This window comes from Mus caroli, chromosome 8, assembly GCF_900094665.2.
Source record: "Mus caroli chromosome 8, CAROLI_EIJ_v1.1, whole genome shotgun sequence".
In the NCBI taxonomy this organism is placed as follows: domain Eukaryota; kingdom Metazoa; phylum Chordata; class Mammalia; order Rodentia; family Muridae; genus Mus; species Mus caroli.
Window position 1 is genome coordinate 28,120,210 of NC_034577.1, and position 20,657 is coordinate 28,140,866.

At 44.5% G+C, this 20,657-nt stretch overlaps 1 protein-coding gene and 1 pseudogene across 6 annotated transcripts in view; both read right to left on the reverse strand.

The window, feature by feature from the left end:
• Rbpms (RNA binding protein, mRNA processing factor) overlaps positions 1-20,657 on the reverse strand; it is a 151,396-nt gene that overhangs the window by 104,239 nt on the left and 26,500 nt on the right. The gene's annotated exons all lie outside the window — the stretch shown is intronic.
• LOC115031866 lies at positions 12,342-12,459 on the reverse strand (annotated as a pseudogene).

Genomic DNA, 20,657 nt, shown 5'->3' on the forward strand with positions numbered 1-20,657 from the left:
TGGCCTATGCTGTGGACACACACAAGTGATTATCTGTAAGTGTTTAGGCTATGCTTTTTAAAGCGAAATGTTCCTTTCCTCTTTCCCATTGTGTACAACATGACCATGGTAACTGAGGGGCCTAAGAGGACAACTATCTGTTGAAGACAGCAGAACATCGCAGTAGGAATTCCAACATGCCATCATCAAGCTCAGAGGAAGTTGGTCACGAGAGACATGCCTTTCAAGCAAATCAGAACCTCAGTATGCTGCCCTCTGCTTTCTGTCCACAGCGGTGTGAAGAAGTGCTCTCTCGTGAGCATGATACTCTACCATGCTCAATCTGGTAACTCACTGGGTAGCTCAACCTATAATCCCAACACGCTGGAGGTGGAGACAGAGGACCAGGACCAGGAGTTCAAACATCTACTGCCATACGGCAAATGTGATGTAGCCTGAACTACAGGAAGAGGACCTGTACCTCCAGAGGACTGGGCAATGGCTCAACTGGCAATATATCTGATCTGTAACCCTGAGCTTGTGTCCCTAAGCATTCCCATAAAAGCCGGGCAGGGTAACAACACCTGTAAGCCTAGTGCTGCGGAATGACTTATAATCCACATTATTTCAGTTGTCTGCTGCCGTGCCCAAGGTCAACCATATATACATATGCACGCTGCCTTAGAATACTATAACTGTCATCTCAACCCTTAGTCCATAGTGTGTGACAAATGAAAACTAATCAACTTGTATTAAACCTTAATGAAATAGAGGACTTGTAATGTGGCTTCAGTAGATAAAGGTGCTTGCTGCCAAGTTCCACCACCTGAGTGTAAACCTCGAGACCTGCGTGATAAAGGAAAGAACAGACGTCTGACCTCCGCATAAACATCTTCAATTCTTGATCTTGCTTCCATTTCTTTTGAGAAGATTTGTATATCCGGAAGCAAGACAACAGGGTTACAAGGTAATCATTTCTGGGTTTGTTTGTTTCTTTCTTTTTGAAGAAGGGACATAACCTTTTCCTTACAGTCCCATCAACAGCACATAAAAGTTCCCGAGGTTTTATTAACATTCCAACACTTCCTTAAGAAAATCAGTGGGCATAATTACTAGTGTTTGACTTCAGAGGACCTGGGGGTACAAACGGGAGGTGTGAGAAGCCAACAAAATAGAGTTTAAGTTTTTCCCAGCCACTGTGGCCACGAAAAGTGCGGATAGATCCCAAACTTGGCATTGCTACTGGGGGCGGGGAGACAAGTTCGGGAAGATAGGCTGTGGACAACAGATTACTCATGTCACAAGAGTTTACACATAACAGGTGTAGAAGTGCTGGGACGTTCCTTGCCCATTAATGGAAATGGGCCAGAGACTAAAGTCAAGAAGACAGATAAGGTGGTGTCTTCTGTGATTCACACACACCCCTCCCTACTGCTCCCTTTGTTTCATTTTCCTCCTCTCAACTCTGAAAGATAAACCCTCCAGAAAATTAAGAAAAAAAAAAAAAGGTTTTGAAAGTTTTTATGTCGTCAGCATTTCTCACTCATGAGGTAAGTCTCTTAATACTAAAAGTTAGTTTGATAATCTGGTTCCTCTTGACAACATACTTTTAGAGGATCTGGTAGAATGGGCACATACAGAGGCCACAGATGTGTCCCGGGCCTACGTATACCACATTCTCTCTGCTCCTGCGGGCAATATTAAGCTACGGAATGAAAGACGCATCTGGCTTTCTAGCTAGTAAGACCAGAAAGGTAGAGAGTAGCTCTGAACCTCACTCTGGAGTCCATTTCCTCGGCTACCTCTCACTCATCCCAGGCATTTCCAGAGCGTGGGTCTGTCTGTGGCGCTGCTTCATCCTGCTTCTGTAAATCCGCAGCCTTTCCCATTACATCCCCACCCCGAGTCAGATGGAAGGCTTTCCTGTTTGGCCACAGTGTGGTCTGTCCTCCCGGGACCCTCTTCTCAGCCATAGTCTTTCTCTGGCCCAGGGATGCATGGTGTGGGACCTTCAGCGGAGACTGGAAGCGGAAGCCGGGGACAGCAGCTACACTTCCGGCCACAGCCTCAGAGGCAGCCATTGCTGCATGCCCAGCCAGCACCACCACACATGATGCTAAAGTGCCTGTACCGGCTCTAACTTCCTTCCGCGGGTTAGCAGAGGGCCACAGGCACAGGTGGCTGTGTCTGCATGAGCAGGGCAGGTCTCCATGTGGGCGCCATGCTGCCTGTCACTAACTTCACTCCACAGACAGGCAAGTCCAGCGCTCATATTCCTTAAACGCGCTTGAGCACGTTTCTCTGGCCAAGTTACTTACAGACCCGAGGAGCTGCTATGCTACTGCCTCCCTTATCCCCTGGAATAGTGACTACCATCAACTTCCTGGCTCTACTTAAGTGTGTTTTCCTCAACTACACAGGAAGGATATGAGAGAAAAATGCACGTATGCTGTACGTATCTGATAAAGGTTATGGGGAACATCGTAAAATTTGGAAAGAAAACAGAACAAAACAAGCATTTGGCTCATACCTTCACTGGCCATATTATTTTTAGCAACATGTTTGTTTTCTGATCTTTTTTACCAAAAGCCAGGAGACAATTTGTCAGCAAGAAAAGGGAAAGACAAGAATGAATAACGATAAATAGCTAAAATTAATAAATAGCTAAAATTATACTCTAAGACAAAATTGTGTAACAGATAAATCAACTCCTATGTTTAAAAAAAACAGTTCTTGAGAGAAAAAGAAGAAAAAAAAAAGGACTGTGACAGCTGAATATAAAACTCACCTGAAGTTTGTTTTTCCGAATGTCAGCCTGATAAAATCAATTTTAATGTTTCGACCTATAATCCGGACAACTTCGGGGTCAAGTTGCTACACATACCATGGCAAGGGAGTACAAACATTTACAGGCTCATTATTCATTCTGTTAATTTTATGACGCACCCATACGCATGGGCCTCTGTTGGCAAAAAAGCCAGTTCTATGAATTCAACACAGTGAATTATAAAAGAAAACACCACCAAACTATGTGGAAGCCTGCCACAGCATCAGTAAGCTATGCCCCCCACACACACACACACACAAACTATGTGGAAGCCTGCCACAGCATCAGTAAGCTATGCCCCCCACACACACACACACACAAACTATGTGGAAGCCTGCCACAGCATCAGTAAGCTATGCCCCCCACACACACACACACACAAACTATGTGGAAGCCTGCCACAGCATCAGTAAGCTATGCGCCCCACACACACACACAAACCCCTAGCCTCAGACAAGCACTGAAACAGGACATGACTGAGAGCACTAATGTGGACTTTCAAGTTAAAGAACCACAGTGGGTACCAACTTGCCCTATTTAAAAGAACTGGATGTGTTGCGGGTGGGGAGTGGTCCATCTAAAGGAAGCTGGGACCCCAATGAAGAAGAGTAATCAGGTCAATTAAGGATCTGAAAACTACGACACAGAAATTGTTAGGGGACCAGTGAGGTGACTATTGTCGGGTAAAAGTCTTGCCGCCAAGCCTGAGTCTGATCCCTGAAACCATGTGTCCGAAAAGAAAGCACAACTCCTACAAGATTCACATATATAAGGTGTCACCTAGAGGGGACTAACACTAGCTTAGCAACTCCCAAGGCCAGATGGACAGGACAGGTCTTCTTTGGAAGTATTTCAAGACCCTTTTTATTGTCTTTCCGTTTATCCTAGTAGAGATTATAAATTGCTTGAGGCCAGTGATGTTGTCCTTCCCCTAAACCAACCAAGAAAACCTTTAGTTTTAGCTAATAGGTACATAGACTTCTACAAACTCACCAACAAAAGGAAAAACACCAAGGGGGGGGGGGGACAAGGAGAATTAAACAACAAATATGAGTTAATTAGGATTTTTAGAAATAGAGCAGATACAAGAACTGACTGATTTTTTTGTTCCTAGGGAGAACAAAAGATCACTAAGTTCCTTTGTCCTCACGCACAGCCCTTGATATGTTTAGCTTATGTTCTATGATTGCTGGGCTTAATTAACATCACAGCGCTTCAGAGCATGACGAGTGTCGTCACTCTCCACTGCTACTGACTTCTTCAGTTTAAAATACACACAAAATGTAGGCTTAAAAACCGCATAAACACCACAGCCCTAGTTTTGGCCTGCAATTCATGATTTATTCAATCATTCTAAGAGATAACTTCAATAAAGACAGAACCTGGATCCCAAGCCATGGAGTGTAGTCGCTATGTAGTTACCATTTCATCAGTTTCTACCGCATCCTAGAGAACTGATCAAATCCTGTACACAATATGTGTGTATGTCTAGAGAGAGAGAGACAGACAGACAGATATACATTCATCCCTGATGATCCTGATATCGTAACTGTCCCCATTCAACAGCTAAGGTAAATGAGGCTCAGAGCCCAGAGCCAATCCTTTGGAGTGGGGCTTTAAATCTAGGCTCTGTGACTCTAAAACCCTTCTTTACTGGACTGGGTCATTTTAAGCATTGTTCTTCTGAACTGCCCCAGGACTGTAAGACCACATTTCCCAAGTGTTTGAAGAGGTCCCAAGGAGGGAAAGCATGCTTCACTGCTAAGAGCCAAGGGCTTCAGGCCCTTCACGTACTGGTTCCAAACAATCAGAGGGCACAGAACAAAGAGCTATTCTTAGATGTGTATCGGCAAAGCTTAGTAAGTCTTATGGAATTAGTTTTTTCATAAATTATTACCCTTAAAAGCCACAGGACAATGTTCAGGTGAGTAACATAAATTATTCCTAATTTGGTATAAATACTCTAGAAAGATAAACCCACAAAAAAACCAGAATATTTTAAGTCAAAATACAAAAATCTCTATTTGTCACATAATTAAGTGGCTATTGAAAGATAATTTTTTTTTCAACATTCTGTTAAGTTATCTTAAATTAGGCCCGGGAATGAAATGGAATCCCTTTTAGTAATGACTTGTTTTCTTTGAAAGTTCATGTTTGGGTCAGCCAAGTTTTAACGGTAAAATTATATTGCTGTGTTGTCAAGTGGGGAGGGGGAGCCGCTGGCTATCTCAACCAACTGCAGGATGCCGTATCTATCAGGCTTGTACTTAAAGGAGGGGTCTAGTCCTAAGCAAAAGGCATCATTGTTAGAGAAAAGACTTGCCCAGGGTTTTTACTCAAGAGTCCACATATAAGACTCTAGGAGAAGTTAGTCCTCTTAGAAAGGGATGTTTCCAGAGCTGGAGGTTTTCTTGGGTCAATGAAATAGCTAAGTTAAAAGATTTTCCTTTTGCTATCTTATGCTTTTAGTGAGGCAGCAAAATGTGTAAGAATGTCTCTTTTTTTCCCCCTTAGTAATTTTTGGCTTAAGACAGTCTTGCCATTCAGCCCAAGCTAGCCTCTAACTCTGCCCCAGGCTCCGAACTGCAGGGATTCCAGGTGTGTCTTAGAGCCTAATACAGCCACCCTTGTGGCCACCACGACAAAGAGAAGACATCCATTCCACGAAAGGAAGTCCTTAAGGAACCGTGGGCTCTTCAGTGACCACTCTTAGCAACCAGAGCACAACATAAGCAAGACCTTACAAGGCCAGCTTTTCTACAGTTCGCTGTCTAATGGGAGACTTAGAAGCGGTTTATCGGCAGGCCGAGGTGAAAGGTTACATTCTGGGCTGTAGTCAGTTTATTTAAACTGTAGAATTACTTCAAGCTAAAGAACAGCGATTGGGAGCAGACCACTGGAGACTGAGTTGTCCCCCATTCCCTGGGTGAAAACCGTGTGCCAAGCAGTAAAACCAAGGGGCAGGGGCTTGCTCTCCTCCACCGAAACACGCCGTACAGCCATCTGGAGCCGAGAACAAACCAAAGCTCAATTCCCAGCACGTTCCCATCCACCCCCGCCCGCCACAGCTCTCACATGTACGTACTGATTGAGACTATTAAAGTGCAAGATCTAAAAGTACTGTAATATGCTTTTTAAAAAACACACACACAAAGGACTTATCCTGCCACAGCGAATTGAACGCATACTCTACCATTGACACATAGCACCTCTTTCCATTGCCCCTGCCAGAAAGGAAAAAGGTCGCCTTCATCTTTACACTTCAACAGTTTACACAGCATCCTAACAGGAGATACATCTTTAAAAATAACTGAATTATAAGATGCTCTTTTAGCCACCCTTAAGCATCCATGAGGAAGCACAGTGATGGCCTTTAGGAGAAACCACTAAACGCAATGGTTCAAGTACACTTGTATTAAATAAAGGGGCGTCTTTACCTTTAACAACTGAGGCCAGCCACTAGGAGCGATGATGCTCTTCACGTGGCATTGAAGGATCTCTGCTATTGCAGTTTTTGTTCTCGGATGTACTCCGTCCAGTGCTTTAGGGAAGAGGTCAAAGTTACTGAGTAACTCACTAAAGACGGGTTTCTTTACAAGAATTTAAAACTATTCCAAAATACATTTTCCTGCCGTGCACAATTAAGCCCCTGCACTCCACATGGAGGTACCATTCCCACATTATAGGAAAGCACCAGGACATCTGTTACCAGAGGCAGTAAGGTGACGGTTTTCATCACACTGCCTGCCATCTTAAAACATCTCAGAATTATTATTTTTTTAGATTTGCCAGCTTGTACTCTGTGTACAACTATAATCAAAAGTATGTTTTATTTTTTTCCCAGCATGGGAGCAGGGGTTGTTCACATCCAGGCTTGGTTTGTGCTAAAGACGTGTTCTACTAATAAGCGACAAACCTCGTTTTTGCTTAAGATAGGAGTCTCATTATAGTGACCCCCGGCTATTGGGCTCAACCAATCCACAAGACTAGGCTCTGAACATTCACCAATTTGGATTCCCTTCCTAAATGAAAGTTACTGCAGCTTAGGTATTTAATTATTAAATTACTATCATTTAATTTCTTCTCTCCCTCCATCACATTAATCCTAGCACTCTAATCCCAGCACTTGGGAGGCAGAGGCAGGCGGATTTCTGAGTTCAATTGAAGCCAGCCTAATCTACAGAGTGAGTTCCACAACAGAGAAACCTTGTCTCAAAAAACCTAGCACTAACATCACAAAAAGGCAGACATTCTGAAAACAAAGGACCATGGCAAATGTGCATGTCTTTTTGAACTTGAACATGGACTCTGGAGATAATGGAGCCACAAAGTGGAACACATGCAGCCACCAGCAATCCAAAGAACAAAGGAGACAACTCGACTGCCAGGAACATTTCAGACCTGCTGTAATGGGGTGAACGTTGATACAAACACAAGATGAGTGACTGAGTATATTTATATTCTACTGCAAAAACTCTGGGCTGGGTGTCGTTCAACCACTGGGTGGTTAAGGATTCTGACACTGTCAGTATCTTAACTGTTCCACCATTTTCTTTTCTTTTCCTTTTTTTTTTTTTTTTTTTTTTTTTTTAAATAAGGTGAAAATACCTTTCAGGAGGTTAATTTAGGCAGCACCAGGAAATACTACAAAAGAGAGCCTCCTAGACACAAGCTATGTGTCTAAATATAGGGTCTCCTAAACAGAATGAGGAAGTCCGTGCCATTGCCCCACCACTGCCCTTCTCAGACCCTCTGCCATCCATCCATCCACCCACAGGACCAGCCTGTCACCCCTGACAGACACAGCCCTGACCCAGTGTTATCATCCCAGCTGCAGGGGCCTCGGCTTCTTTATCTGCAGAGGGAAAGAAGGCTACTGAATGGGTTTGGTTCTCCAGTTCTAAGACAGGATTAGCATTATGACTTTCATGGGATATTTGTGGCCTACAGACAAAAATGATAAAGGAAAAGCTGTACACTTGATAGTTTTGTAAAATTACTTGACTTGCTCTAAAAGAAGGAGACAAACGTCCTACATGTGACAAATGAAAAGGCTATAGAAGGTGGCCTCCCCACACTCTCACCTCCAAAGCTTGTTAGGGCTAATCAAAAAGAAAGTTTGGCTCAACAAGGTTTTTAAATACATTAAATCGTAAGGTAGTGTACAAAGCAGGCAGATACACACACACACACACACACACCACCCCCAAAGCCCACAGTACAAACCTCTAAATGCTTAAGGGCTCACACGGTGATGGCTAATTTTGGTTTTCTAGTTATGTTGTTGCTGGAAACTAGGGGGCCTCGTGCATGACATGCGACATGCCGGACAAATCTGTACCACTGACCTTGCGCCCAAACAGATGAGTATGAATTATAGATAATAATTCACCAAGCCTCTATGGGAGCCCTATAGAACATACACACTTCCGAGCCAGAAATGAAGATACATTCAGGAGATGGATGAAAGGGGATCTGGCGTCTGTAGCTAGTCTAGCAACTTAGCAAGTCATTGCCTCAAAATACAAAATGGAGACATGAACTCTGCTAGCATACACTCTTCATCTGCAGCACTGCAAAAGAGGCCTGGGCTGTGATTCACCGTGGAGAATGCAGAATCAGCTCAGTCTCTATAAGACGTAAAGCATCTTCTCCCATCAGACCGCAGCTCTGAAGTGTCCCGCTTCTTCAGCCGCAATATTGCTGAGGAGTGCACCAGAATAGAATGGCTAGCGCGCACGGAGTCCTACAGCACAGACTGGGCAGGACCTCCAGGTCTCCAAGCCCTGCCTCGATTCCCCCAGCTCCTGCAAGTCTACAGACAAGGAAGAGGCTCCTGTCATCAAGTCACAGTCTGAATCCTGGCATTTTACCTACCTGTGTAAGCTCTGGCTGGCAAATCCCCCTCGCACCTGTCTCCGTGCTGGCTGATCAAAGACACTGAAGACAAACACGTGGTTTATAGGCAATGAAGCCTGCCAAACAGGGAAAAATAATTACAGCATAATATGTGGGCTGCAACAAAGGCCTTTAAGCTCCCTATGGAAACAAGAGGCAGAGGCTGCTGAGGCTGGGGAAGGCCTCATTTTGACCTAGGTACTGAAAGATGAGCAGGCATTTGAGAGGTGAGGGAAAGGAAGGGCATTGCAGATGTGCCAGGGGCACAGGGGAAGAGAGACGTGTGACCAGACCAACCGCACTCCTTTCCTATCTGTCCCTACGGGGCTGCTGTGCCCAGAGATGCAGGCTCTGCCCCTGACATGATGACTTCTGAGAGAATGCCTACCTCATACCTTTGGATGTGTACTTCAGGCCGACTTTAAAAATGCAAAATAATCCTCGGGTGTGAGCAAAACCTGTTACGTACAGGCTCCCTGGTTTCTGTCTCATTCATGATGTGAAAGCCATAATTTATGTTCATGTGATGTATCTTCACAGTCTGCAGAACCTATACACATTCTTGATTTTTTTTAAAGATTTATTTATTTTATTTATGAGTACACTGTAGCGGTCTTCAGACACACCAGAAGAGGGTGTTGGATCCCATTACAGATGGTTGTGAGTCACCATGTGGTTGCTGGGATTTGAACTCAGGACTTCTAGAAGAGCAGTCAGTGCGCTTAACCGCTGAGCCATCTCTCCAGCCCATATTTGCAATTTGAAAAAAGGGATTCTTTTTTAAATTATGTATATGTCTGTGTAAGTATGTAAGTATGGGCTTGTGTGGAAGGGTGGGTAGGTAGGTAGGTAGGCCAGAAGAGGGCGGCAGCCCCTCCCTCCCACATTCAGCTGTAGTCAGAGAAGGCTCTGATGGGAACTGAATTCACACCCCTTGCTGAGCCATCTCTCCAGTCCTCAAATTTTCTTTTCTTCTCTTTCTTTCTACCTATCTCTCTCTCTCTCTCTCTCTCTCTCTATATATATATATATATATATATATATATATATATATATATATATATATATATATATATACACACACACACACACACACATATTTTTGTTTGTTTTTCGAGACAGGGTTTCTCTGTATAGTCCTGGCTGTCCTGGAACTCACTTTGTAGACCAGGCTGGCCTCGAACTGAGAAATCCGCCTGCCTCTGCCTCCCAAGTGCTGGGATTAAAGGCATGGGCCACCACTGCCTGGCTTTTTTTTATATATTTGATTGTTTGGTTTTCTTGATTTGGTTTCTGAGGCACCAACACCAACTAGCATCCTGGAACTCACCAGGAAGCAGGCTGCCTCAAACTCAGAGATCCGACAGACTCCGCCTCCAGAGGGCAGGGGTTAAAGGTGTGCCACCACATCAGGAATCTCCATGTTGCTCTCCCCTGAGGTGTCTTGCAGTGATGCAAAGCCGCAGCTCCCAATCAGACGGGGTCCCGGACTCTACAGCGTGCCATGCTGATAAGCCAAGATACTCAAGTGTGCGAGGGGCAGTTGATGCATTTCCAACCTACCATCATTTCACATAGGTGTAGCAGCACACAGTCTCCACGCTAACTTACGGGGCATCGGGGAGATAAGCAACCCCCTGGGTTTTACAGCCAGGGTTGGTACACACAAAAGGACCAGCAGTCAATAGTTTTCCTGATAACCTGCACATACTCTAAAGACTGTGGCCCTCACAAAGTTATAAAAGTAACAGTGGAGACATAGCCCGGGGGGTGGGGTGGGGGGACCAGATTCTTCAAGGAGTTAATGACAAGGCCCTCCGTACCCCCAAAAAACCTGCAACAACCCCTGCTTTTAACCAGGCTGGAATTAAAATCTCCAAGTAGCTTATCACACTTGGAGAAAAGCCTTAGACACAGTAAAGGGGGATCCCTGCATGTGAGATGAGCAAGCCCTCCCGAGGTGGCTCGAAGGTACACTCTTGAAACCATGACTAACCAGACACTTTAGCCTCCAACAGGGTTAAAAAGGCCTTTCAAGGCCATGCATGGTAGCAATCACCTTTAATCCCAGCACTCAAGACGCAGAGGAAGGTGGGTCTGTGAGTCAAAGGCCGGCCTGCTCTATAGGCAAGTCCAGGTTGGTCAGGGATACATAAGACCCAGTCTTTTACAAACAATAAAAATAGAAGGAAAGGCCTTTTTAAATGGCTCAACGGTTAAAGAGAATTTGCTCTTCCAGAGGACTCGGATTCAATTCCCAGCATCTACAGATAATGTCAATTCCATGTGTTACTGTAGTTCCAGGGGACCTGATGCCCTCTTCTGGCCTCTGAAGGCAACAGATACAGAAGTGATGCACATACTATGCTTGTAAATCACTCACACATAAAAATAAAAAGTGCTGCTGGGCATGGGGGCACTCACCTTTAATCCCAGCTCTCCAGAGGCAGGGGCAGGCAAAGCATTGTGAGTTCAGGGCCAGCCTGGTCTACAAAGTGAATTCCAAGACAGCCAGAGCTAAGAGGAGATCCTGTCTCAAAAAATAAGTTTTGTTTTGTTTTGTTTTGGGGGTTTTTTTGTTTTTTGTTTTTTGTTTTTTTGTTTTTTGTTTTTTGTTTTTGGAGACAGGGTTTCTCTGTATAGCCCTGGCTGTCCTGAAACTCACTTTGTAGACCAGGCTGGCCTTGAACTCAGAAATCCACCTGCCTCTGCCCTGCATCCCAAATGCTGTGATTAAAGGCGTGCGCCACCACGCCTGACATGTATGATGTTTGTACAAGTCTGTCATCCCAGCACTTGGGAGGCAGAGGCAGACGGACCACTTTGAGTCCAACTCCAGCCTGGCCTATATGTTGTAAGACTATGTCTCAAAACAACAACAATAAAACCCCTACTTGTTTAACAACCCTTTTAGAGAGCTAGAGATATCTCAGTGGCTAAGAGCTCAGGCTACTCTTCTTCCAGAGGACCAGGTCAGAGTCCAGATACCTGCATGGCAGTGAACTATAATTACCATTAACTCCAATTCTAGGGGAGCTCTGTATTTTGCCGTTTAAGGGCAATATATGCATGCGGTACACACAGGCAAAGCACTCATAAACATGAATAAATAAAGTCTGAGATAGTCCTGTGTGGTGGTCTAATTGAGAACAGCCCCCATGGGCTGAAATATCTGCATGCTTAGTCTCTGGTCTGTGGAACTGTTCAGGAAGGATTAGGAGATGTGACCTTGTTGGAGCTGTTATTAGGGGTAAGTTTCAAAAGCCACCCACACCAGGCACAATGTCTGCCTCTGTGTGTCCCTCTCCCTCACTCGTGTGTGTGTGTGTGTGTGTGTGTGTGTGTGTGTGTCTGTGTCTGGTGTGTGTCTACAGATCAGGATTTAAAGCTAGAATACCTGTTGCCACACTCCCTCCATGATAATGGACTAGTCATCTCCAACTGTAAACAAGCCCCAATTAAATGCTCTCTTTTGGAAGAGTTGCCTTGATCATGGTGTCTCTTCACTCAATAAGTAAACCCTGACCCCCAATAATATAACTCCTCCAACTGACTAAGACGAGGTTTTTGCCTAAGGTATAGTCAAGTCACATTATGTAAGCCTGCCACCTAGACCAGACTCCCAATGTTCCTGATTTACTGATAGTGTCCAGCACTCCCGTTTGTCTCCCATCCAAGTACTAACCAGGCCCGACCCTGCTTAGCTTCCGAGATCAGACGAGATCGGGCGCGTTCAGGGTGGTATGGCCGTAGACAACCCTCCCGTTTGTAAGCAAGGTTTCCCAAGAGTAGGGAGCTCGATCCATAGGCTCATTTCTCTCAACTCATTTCTCTCAACTAATCTTTACCAGAAAACTTACACACACACACACACACACACACACACACACACACACACACACTTCAGAGAAACTCATTTTAATTTTCTACCACAAAATTAAAAGGATGACTGCCCCTCTCCCACGAGGAAAGAGAATCTGAACCTAAGAAGCCTTCCTTACTCGGGGCTGCAGTGAGACCCCTGGTGAAGCATCAACACCCAGCCTAACACCTGTCAAGATCCTCAAACTGTCTTTCTCCAGCTCCCTCACCTACCAGAGCCTTCCACTTCATATATCCTTACCTGAAAGTAGCTCAAGGGGAGGGGATCTGCCTTGACTAAATAAGGAGTGGAGCCCAGGGTGGCTAATCACACAACACTACTGCGGTGGGACATGTAGGCGTGGCCTTCACACGAGAGAACCTATGCTCACTTCTGGGGGGGGGGGGCACGAATGAGAAGATTAAGAAAACAGAATTGGGGGTGGGGGTAAAGGAACTGTTGTGGGCGTTAGTGAATACCTGGGTCCCAGTGAAGGACTGAAGCAAGGCTGTCGGACAGGCATGGCAAGCACTTTTACCTGCTGACCGATCTTACTGGCCCTAGCAGTTAATATTTAATAACAGGCTAATGCTGTGTGTTTGTTTTCTGAAAAATAAAAGCTGTGTAAAGTTTGGGAACAGATGCTCATGACTCAAGGACACAGCAGAGGAGAAGTCACTCACGGAGCGTTAATTGCTTTCTCGGGACTTTGCGTTACTGTCCAGACACCAGGGTTAGAACAGTTGCAAGTAAAGAGCATTGGGTTTCCCCCTAATAGTTTCTGTGCCACACAGCACGGGGGTGGGGGTGGGGGTCTCAAACCTCCTCAGAGCAGATGCTGGCACTATTATTCTTTTCTCACAAACAGAGAGGCTAAAAGCTACCAGGTACGAGTCTAGAAACTCGGCTTAGGAGCACATCTTCAGTTCCCAGCACCCAGCAGCTCACAACTGTCTGTAACCGCTGCTCCAGAAAATCCCATGGGCCCTCTGCTGGTCAGCGTGAGCACTGCATGCATGTATGTGGCGCACAGACACATAAAATCTACCCAGCCAGGAAGTACAGCTAACTACAGGCACACCTAGTTAGGAGTCTAAACCAATCAGACACTTTAGGTAACTGGTTTAAATGAGGTTTCCCGTTTCATAAAAGTTGGGATTATAGCCTGATTTCTAACAGTCTTCATTTTACAGCCCAGTCCTTTTCCAAAAAGTAACACGGTAGTGGCTTCCCGCTCCTGACTTCATTATTCACGTACTATCGGGGTCTGATCTTTATACTTAGTGATGTAACTGGAATCCAACTGTAAATCATACTGTCACACCTAATCTACGTAACAACTAGCCTCAAAGACACTAAGTAGCTTCCCCCTTTCAGTCACGGCTTCGCTCTCCCCAGTTTGATAGCTGCAGTAACCTATGGCCTGAACTGATTAAATAAATGGAAAATTCCAGAAATAAACAAGCCGTAAATTTGACTTGCATTCTATTCTGAGTCTCATGAGGAAATCTCGCTCAGGATGTGAATCATCTCTCTGTCCATCCAGCACTGCCTACAAACCCCACTTTCATCGGACAGCCGCCTCAACTGTTACACAGTCAGGTCACCATGATGCTTGCTCCACTCTAACTTAATGACCCCCCAAGTACAAAAAGAGGTATGCCTGGGAAGCCACAGCATCCTTTTCCAGCAGAGGGCTAAGGCGAAACATTTTAGATGTCTTTCATAATTGTTGTCGATGATCTCATTCTACTAAATTATTATTCTAAACAGCGATTGTTGTTAAACTGCTTGAAGTATAAATTTAACCAGTAAGTCCTGGGCCAGAGAAACTCAGTGGTTAAGAGGGCACATGCTCTTTTTCAGGCAGATCTCTGAACTTGAGGCCAGCCTGGTCTGTAAAGCAAGTTCCAGAACAGCCAAGCTAGAGTGAGATGGGAAATAGGGGGAGAGGGCTAGGGAAATAGGAGCTAGGGAAGGAGCAAGGAAGCAAGACCTCTTCTGAGGGCATGCTGGGTTTCCAGTACCAGCCAGCCAGTTTAGAACTGCTCGTCACTCCAACTTCAGGGGCATCTAATGTTTTCTTCAGCGGCACCCATGCACAAAATATTGGGGGTAGAGCTTGAGTGCAGTGTCCTATATAAGCAAGCCCAACTTGATCCTAACAGTGGTCGGTACCATTGTATCTCCAAAACTGAGATTAAAAAAATAAGCCTGTTTTCTTTGTATTACTCATCTTCCACTCTTATATTCAACCAAGAAAGGAAAAACTAATACAACAGGCACTACCTGGCATCTTAGGATAAATACTTCCTGTGGATAAGGGAGGCATAGCTGATAAGCGGAAGCCAGACAGGAAGCTGGGTGTGCCAAACCAAAACTGAACGACTCAAAGGTAGACTACAGAAATATTTTTTTGTTTTGTTTTGTTTTTTTTTGTTTTTCGAGACAGGGTTTCTCTGTGTAGCCCTGACTGTCCTGGAACTCACTTTGTAGACCAGGCTGGCCTCAAACTCAGAAATCCGCCTGCCTCTGCCTCCCGAGTGCTGGGATTAAAGGCGTGCGCCACCACGCCCGGCAGAGACTACAGAAATCTTGACTGCATTCTCTGATTAGATTCCTTAAAAACTATTAGCGTATGCCTTTCTCCCCTCCGTCCCCCCCCCCCCCCCCCCCCAGAGCATCTTCTCTCTTCCCAACTGATTCGGTAGCTTGTCTCAGAAAAATCTTAGCTAACCTTTACTTCTCCAGGAAGTCCTTCACCCTCTAACGTATCCCACTGATTCTTTGGTCACAGTGGACAAGATATAAGCAGAAATGAGAAACAGTAAGATGGGGGGAAAAAGGGACCGAAGAAGCAGGAACAGAGGGGAAGTGGCCTTTTGTACCACAGTGGATGGCCCCACCGCACTGAGAAAGACAGGCCTAACTCCTGCTTCTCCTTTCCACACCAGGTTCCCTCAGAGGTAGCTAGGCAACCAGGACCCATGTACACACACACACACACACACACACACACACACACACACCAGGTCAGACAGGTCTTCAAACAAACGGAGAACTGTTAACCTATAAATACCCACAAGGTGATAGAAACAGATAAGGGACAAGCGGTTCAGTTGTCTAAGTCTAGATCTCCAACGGTGGAAAATAAAGCCCAGGAGACACTGCTAGGAAGGAAGGGAAGTGGTCAAGGAGCCCGGGCTTGATTCAGTGCCTGCAGGAACCAGCTGGAGAAGATGGGATGCTTCGAGGCAGGGGCGACCCCAGCATAGATTCTGTAGGATACACTTTACTGCTCCACGCCTTGGAGCCAGATCCCGGTTGTCCTGCTTGGAGGGCAGGACTCCGTCACGACCTGTAACTAGAAGGCATCTGCTCAATGGCTAGAACCCCGTGCTTTGCTCACTCCTGGAGCACAAAGGGCAGATCTATAGTTACTGAAAACACAACCTTAATTAGTACAAAGCATCTACTTAGCACCACTGAAGATGAAACTGTAGAGGTGTGCACCCCAATAAGACTGAGAAGAGCTTTTCTGGGGAACTATGACCCCTCCCCTTCAAGTTTGTTCAAGAAGGAATATTTGTTACATATTTTCCCCCTGTGGCTTTTTGTGTTCTAATTTAAATAATTGGGGGGGGGGGAGGAATACTGGGCGGTAGTGGCATCGCCTTTAATCCCAGTACTCAGGAGGCAGAGGCAGGCAAGACGCTGAGTTCAAGCCATGCCCCTGGTCTGTGTAGCTGAGTTCCAGGACAGCTGGGTCTACACAGACGTCTACACACACCACGAGGAAGGAAAGAAGGAAGGAAGAAAAAGGGAGCAAAGAGACTGTGTCCAAATAGGTTTTCTAAAAAAAAAATCCATCCTCAGATTATTTAAATTTGCTCAGAAAAATAATGTTGAGTTTCTCTGAAACCCTGTGTGGCTCTTCAAGAGGAAGTGCTGGGGACAGCTTCTCGTACCTAAACAAAGCCCAGGTTTGTGTGCAATGAAGTATCGCAGCTAATCCTATACACCTCATAACTTCCCTCATCCTTAACGCAATGACGGTTGGTTGTTGTTACAGCCACTGGCCCATCCCAGTGTGTGGCTAACACCTAGCTAGCCCGCCCCATGTCCGAGGACTACAGTAAATACCTAAAAAGATGTGTTTTAAAGTTTAAGAAAACTAATACACACGTTACCATTCACATACATACATTTAAAACTTGTGCTTTGAGGAAATGTTAATGAGAAATACACTCCAACCAAACACTGTAGAAGATTCAAACACTTCCCCCATTGTCTTTGTGAGATTTGCGGGAAAATGGATTACTGCAGACTTGCCAGTCCAGTGCGGGAACAGCCCAGCTGCTGATGTCAGGTGACAAGTTACTTAGTGTCAGGAAGACCGAGAGAGTGTCTGATTAAACTTGCTTCCCCCTAGCTCCACCCCAGATGCTAGCAAATTTGCTATACAAAAGGTTCTGCAACTGGCCAGCTCAAACAAGGCACACACAGACATACATACAGACAGACACACACACACACACACACACACCCCACATGCCCTGTGGCACACCAACTAACTTTGCCAAATCTTCCTGCAAGCCATTACATACAAATTCCAAATCTCTTCTAATCTCTACACTTTCTTTTGTTTTGTTCATAATTCAGCAGAAACCAATTGAAAGCACGACAGAAGGCTCGATTTGCGAGCTAACCGATGCCTCGGGGCAGTCCAGGAGATCCCAAACACTGTCCTCTGACCCACCTGCACATGCGCGCATACACACACACATACACAATGAATGTCAGCAATTTAAGAAATAAAGCATAGAAGGAAAAGAAATAAAAACCGGATGTTTTCACGAAATTTAACAAATATTTTAAACTTCTGACTCACGATGTTTCTAAAATACTACAGAATAGCAAGTTGATCTGAGGTTTCTTTCTAATCTGCTCTCTTCCCTGCTCCTGAGACCCCCTCCCTTTCCACCCCCGCACCTCTAAACTATTCTCCTGTAAGTGAGAAACATTGGGGGGGGGGGGAGACAGTGACCTAACCAGCTGGATTTACACTAGCTGCTTCTCTCCGGCCCACAGTTCAAGGCTATGGAAAATGTGCAGGGAAGCTGCACAAGTCATTCTCCCGATGGCTTTTCTAGCTGGTAATGAGGAATCCCCAGACGAGCCTCAGAACTGCAGGCAAACGGTCAGGCACAGGCACAGGCACAGGCACAGGGAAATAAGTAAGAAACGCCTCAGACTGGCTTTAGCTGTGGTGTTCTTCATCTGGTGTTTTTTTTGTCTTTTTTTTTTTAAAGATTTATTTATTATATGTAAGTACACTGTAGCTGTCTTCAGACACCCCAGAAGAGGGCATCAGATTTCGTTACGGATGGTTGTGAGCCACCATGTGGTTGCTGGGATTTGAACTCTGGACCTTCGGAAGAGCAGTCGGGTGCTCTTACCCACTGAGCCATCTCACCAGCCCTTTTTTGTCTTTTTTTAAATCAAGAACATAAAATGAGTTTAATACATAGCAAGAAAGTCCCTTTATCATAGTTCTTTTCAAAATAAATTGTGACTTTATTTACAAGTTCCATTAAGTCTTTCCATTAGATCAAGGTCTAAGGATAGAGTAAACTATTAAAAAAAAAAATAGTTAAAAGAAATTCTTGAACATGAAATTGTTCATGCCTATGTGGCTTATTTACCCACAAATGTTTAACAATGTGCAGGTATCATAAAGAACACACTGAAAATATTAAAATGTGTATTTCTCATCGTAATGATTATATATACTAGGGACAATTCTAATGAGCACAGTCGTGCCAACTACACTGCCCAATCAGAATTACCAATGTATATCTGTGCCCAAAGATACACACAAAGTCGATTCTTTTTTTTTTCTCCGTGTAGCCCTGGCTGTCCTGGAACTCACTCTGTAGACCAGAACTCAGAAATCCGCCTGCCTCTGCTGGGATTAAAGGCATGTGCCACCACGCCTGGCTACAAAGTCGATTCTTATAGTTGTGCTAGCAAAAGCAACAAATTTTATTTGTTTTGGGGGTTTTGGTTTTTCAAGACAGGGTTTTTCTGTGTAGCCAGTAACAAATTTTAAAAACAACTCAAATGTCAGTCAACAGGAGATGCTGCGTGCTATCTAACCATACAATTATATCAATTAAAACAAATGAGCTTCAAGGCTGGAGATGGCTCAGCTGTTAAGAACATTGGCTGCTCTGCCAAAGGACCAGGGTTTGACTCCCAGCACCCACTAGGTAACTCCTAAGAATAACTCCAACCTTTAATCCCAGCACTTGGGAGGCAGAGGCAGGGGGATCTCTGTGAATTCAGGGACAGCTTGGTTTACAAACTGCCAGGGCTACACAGAGAAACACTGTCTCAAAAAAAAAAAAAAAAAAAAAAAAAAAGTGTAACTCCAGGGGGCTCTGATGCCCCTTTCTGGCTTTCATGGGCACTGGGCACACAAAATGCAGACAAAACACTCATACACATAAAATAAACAAAAATAATAAGCAATTTATGAGCTACAGCTCATAAGCAACATTTGCGACCCAAGACTGTCAAACTGAAACCTAAAAATCCGTGATAATACACATTGTAATGCCAAAAGAGAGAGCAGAAGGAAGAGAGGACTTCAAGCCGGATGTAAACTATTTTTTTTAATTTATTTATTTATTATAGCTCTCTCCAGCCCCGCTCTCTCCAAGGATTGATTGATTGATTATATGTAAGTACACTGTAGCTGTCTTCAGACACACCACAAGAGAGCATCAGATCTCATTATGGATGGTTGTGAGCCACCATGTGGTTGCTGGGATTTGAACTCAGGACCTTCAGAAGAGCAGTCAGTGCTCTTAACCTCTGAGCCATCTCTCAGCCCCCCGGATGTAAACTATTAACTGTAATATGTTTCTAGAATGAAGGACTACATGGAGGATGAGACTGGGGGAGGAAATTATTTGCTGTGTATGTTTCTATGGGTTTACATTAAAATTAAAAAAAAAAAAAAAAATCCAGGCAGAGGCAGGGGGATATTTGTGAGCTCCAGGCTAGCCTGGTCTACCTAGAAAGACCTGGTCTTCAATTAAAAAAAAAAAAAAAAAGTCTATACTGAGTTACTATTCAGTGAGTAGGGACTCACTGTAGTCCACGCTGAGCTTTAACTCATAGATTCACCTGCCTCCCCATTCCAAGTGCTGGGGTAAGATAGGTCTGCCTCATCCTTTTTAAGTAAGAATAAATAAAAGCAAGGGTATCTGTAAGTTTGGTTTGTTGGTGTTGCTGTTGTTTTTAACTTTGCAAAACTTTATGAAAGCAGGGTTTCCAGGGCAATGCCCATGTTTCCAACCTTATCAGTTACTAAGTAGTGAAGATGTAAGGAAAACAGGGGCTGGGGAGATGGCTCAGCGGTTAAAAGCACTAGCTGCTCTTCCAGAGGTCCTGAGTTCAATTCCCAGCAACCACATGGTAGTTCACAACCATCTGTAATGGGATCTGATGCCCTCTTCTAGAGACAGCGACACTGCACTCATATATGAAATAGATAAATAAATCTTGTTAAAAAAAAAAAAACCAATTGGTTATGTTTATTTAAAAAAAAAAAAAAGAAAAGAGGAGGAGGAGGAAAAAAAAACAGTAACACCTGAGAGTCTGGTAAAAACACCCAGTCATGTAGATAGGTCGTTTTGTTTTTCTGAAAGTAAAATACTTGAACACACTAGCAAATTCTTCAGTGATCATAAATAACCAAAAGACAGCTTCCCTGACCAAGGCCTGGAGCGCAAAGAAAGGGCCTCTGAGACAGCAAAGCACAATGGGTTAATGTTTGTGTAAACACTGACATCATTAATGGAAGCCTTCCATGCCTTTATCATTTCCTTTAACTTATGTAGCCAGGAGGAGGACAAAAGGAAAACCCAAGAAGCAGCAGGAGGCATAGCTAGCCTACTGCCCATCTTCCAACTCCCAAGACACCAACTAACCAGTGCATCCAGAAGAAACACTCTATATCCTGGCTTACAGGGATTTCCCAGTTCTGAAAATCCCCCGCTGTAATGTTTTTTTTTTTTTTTT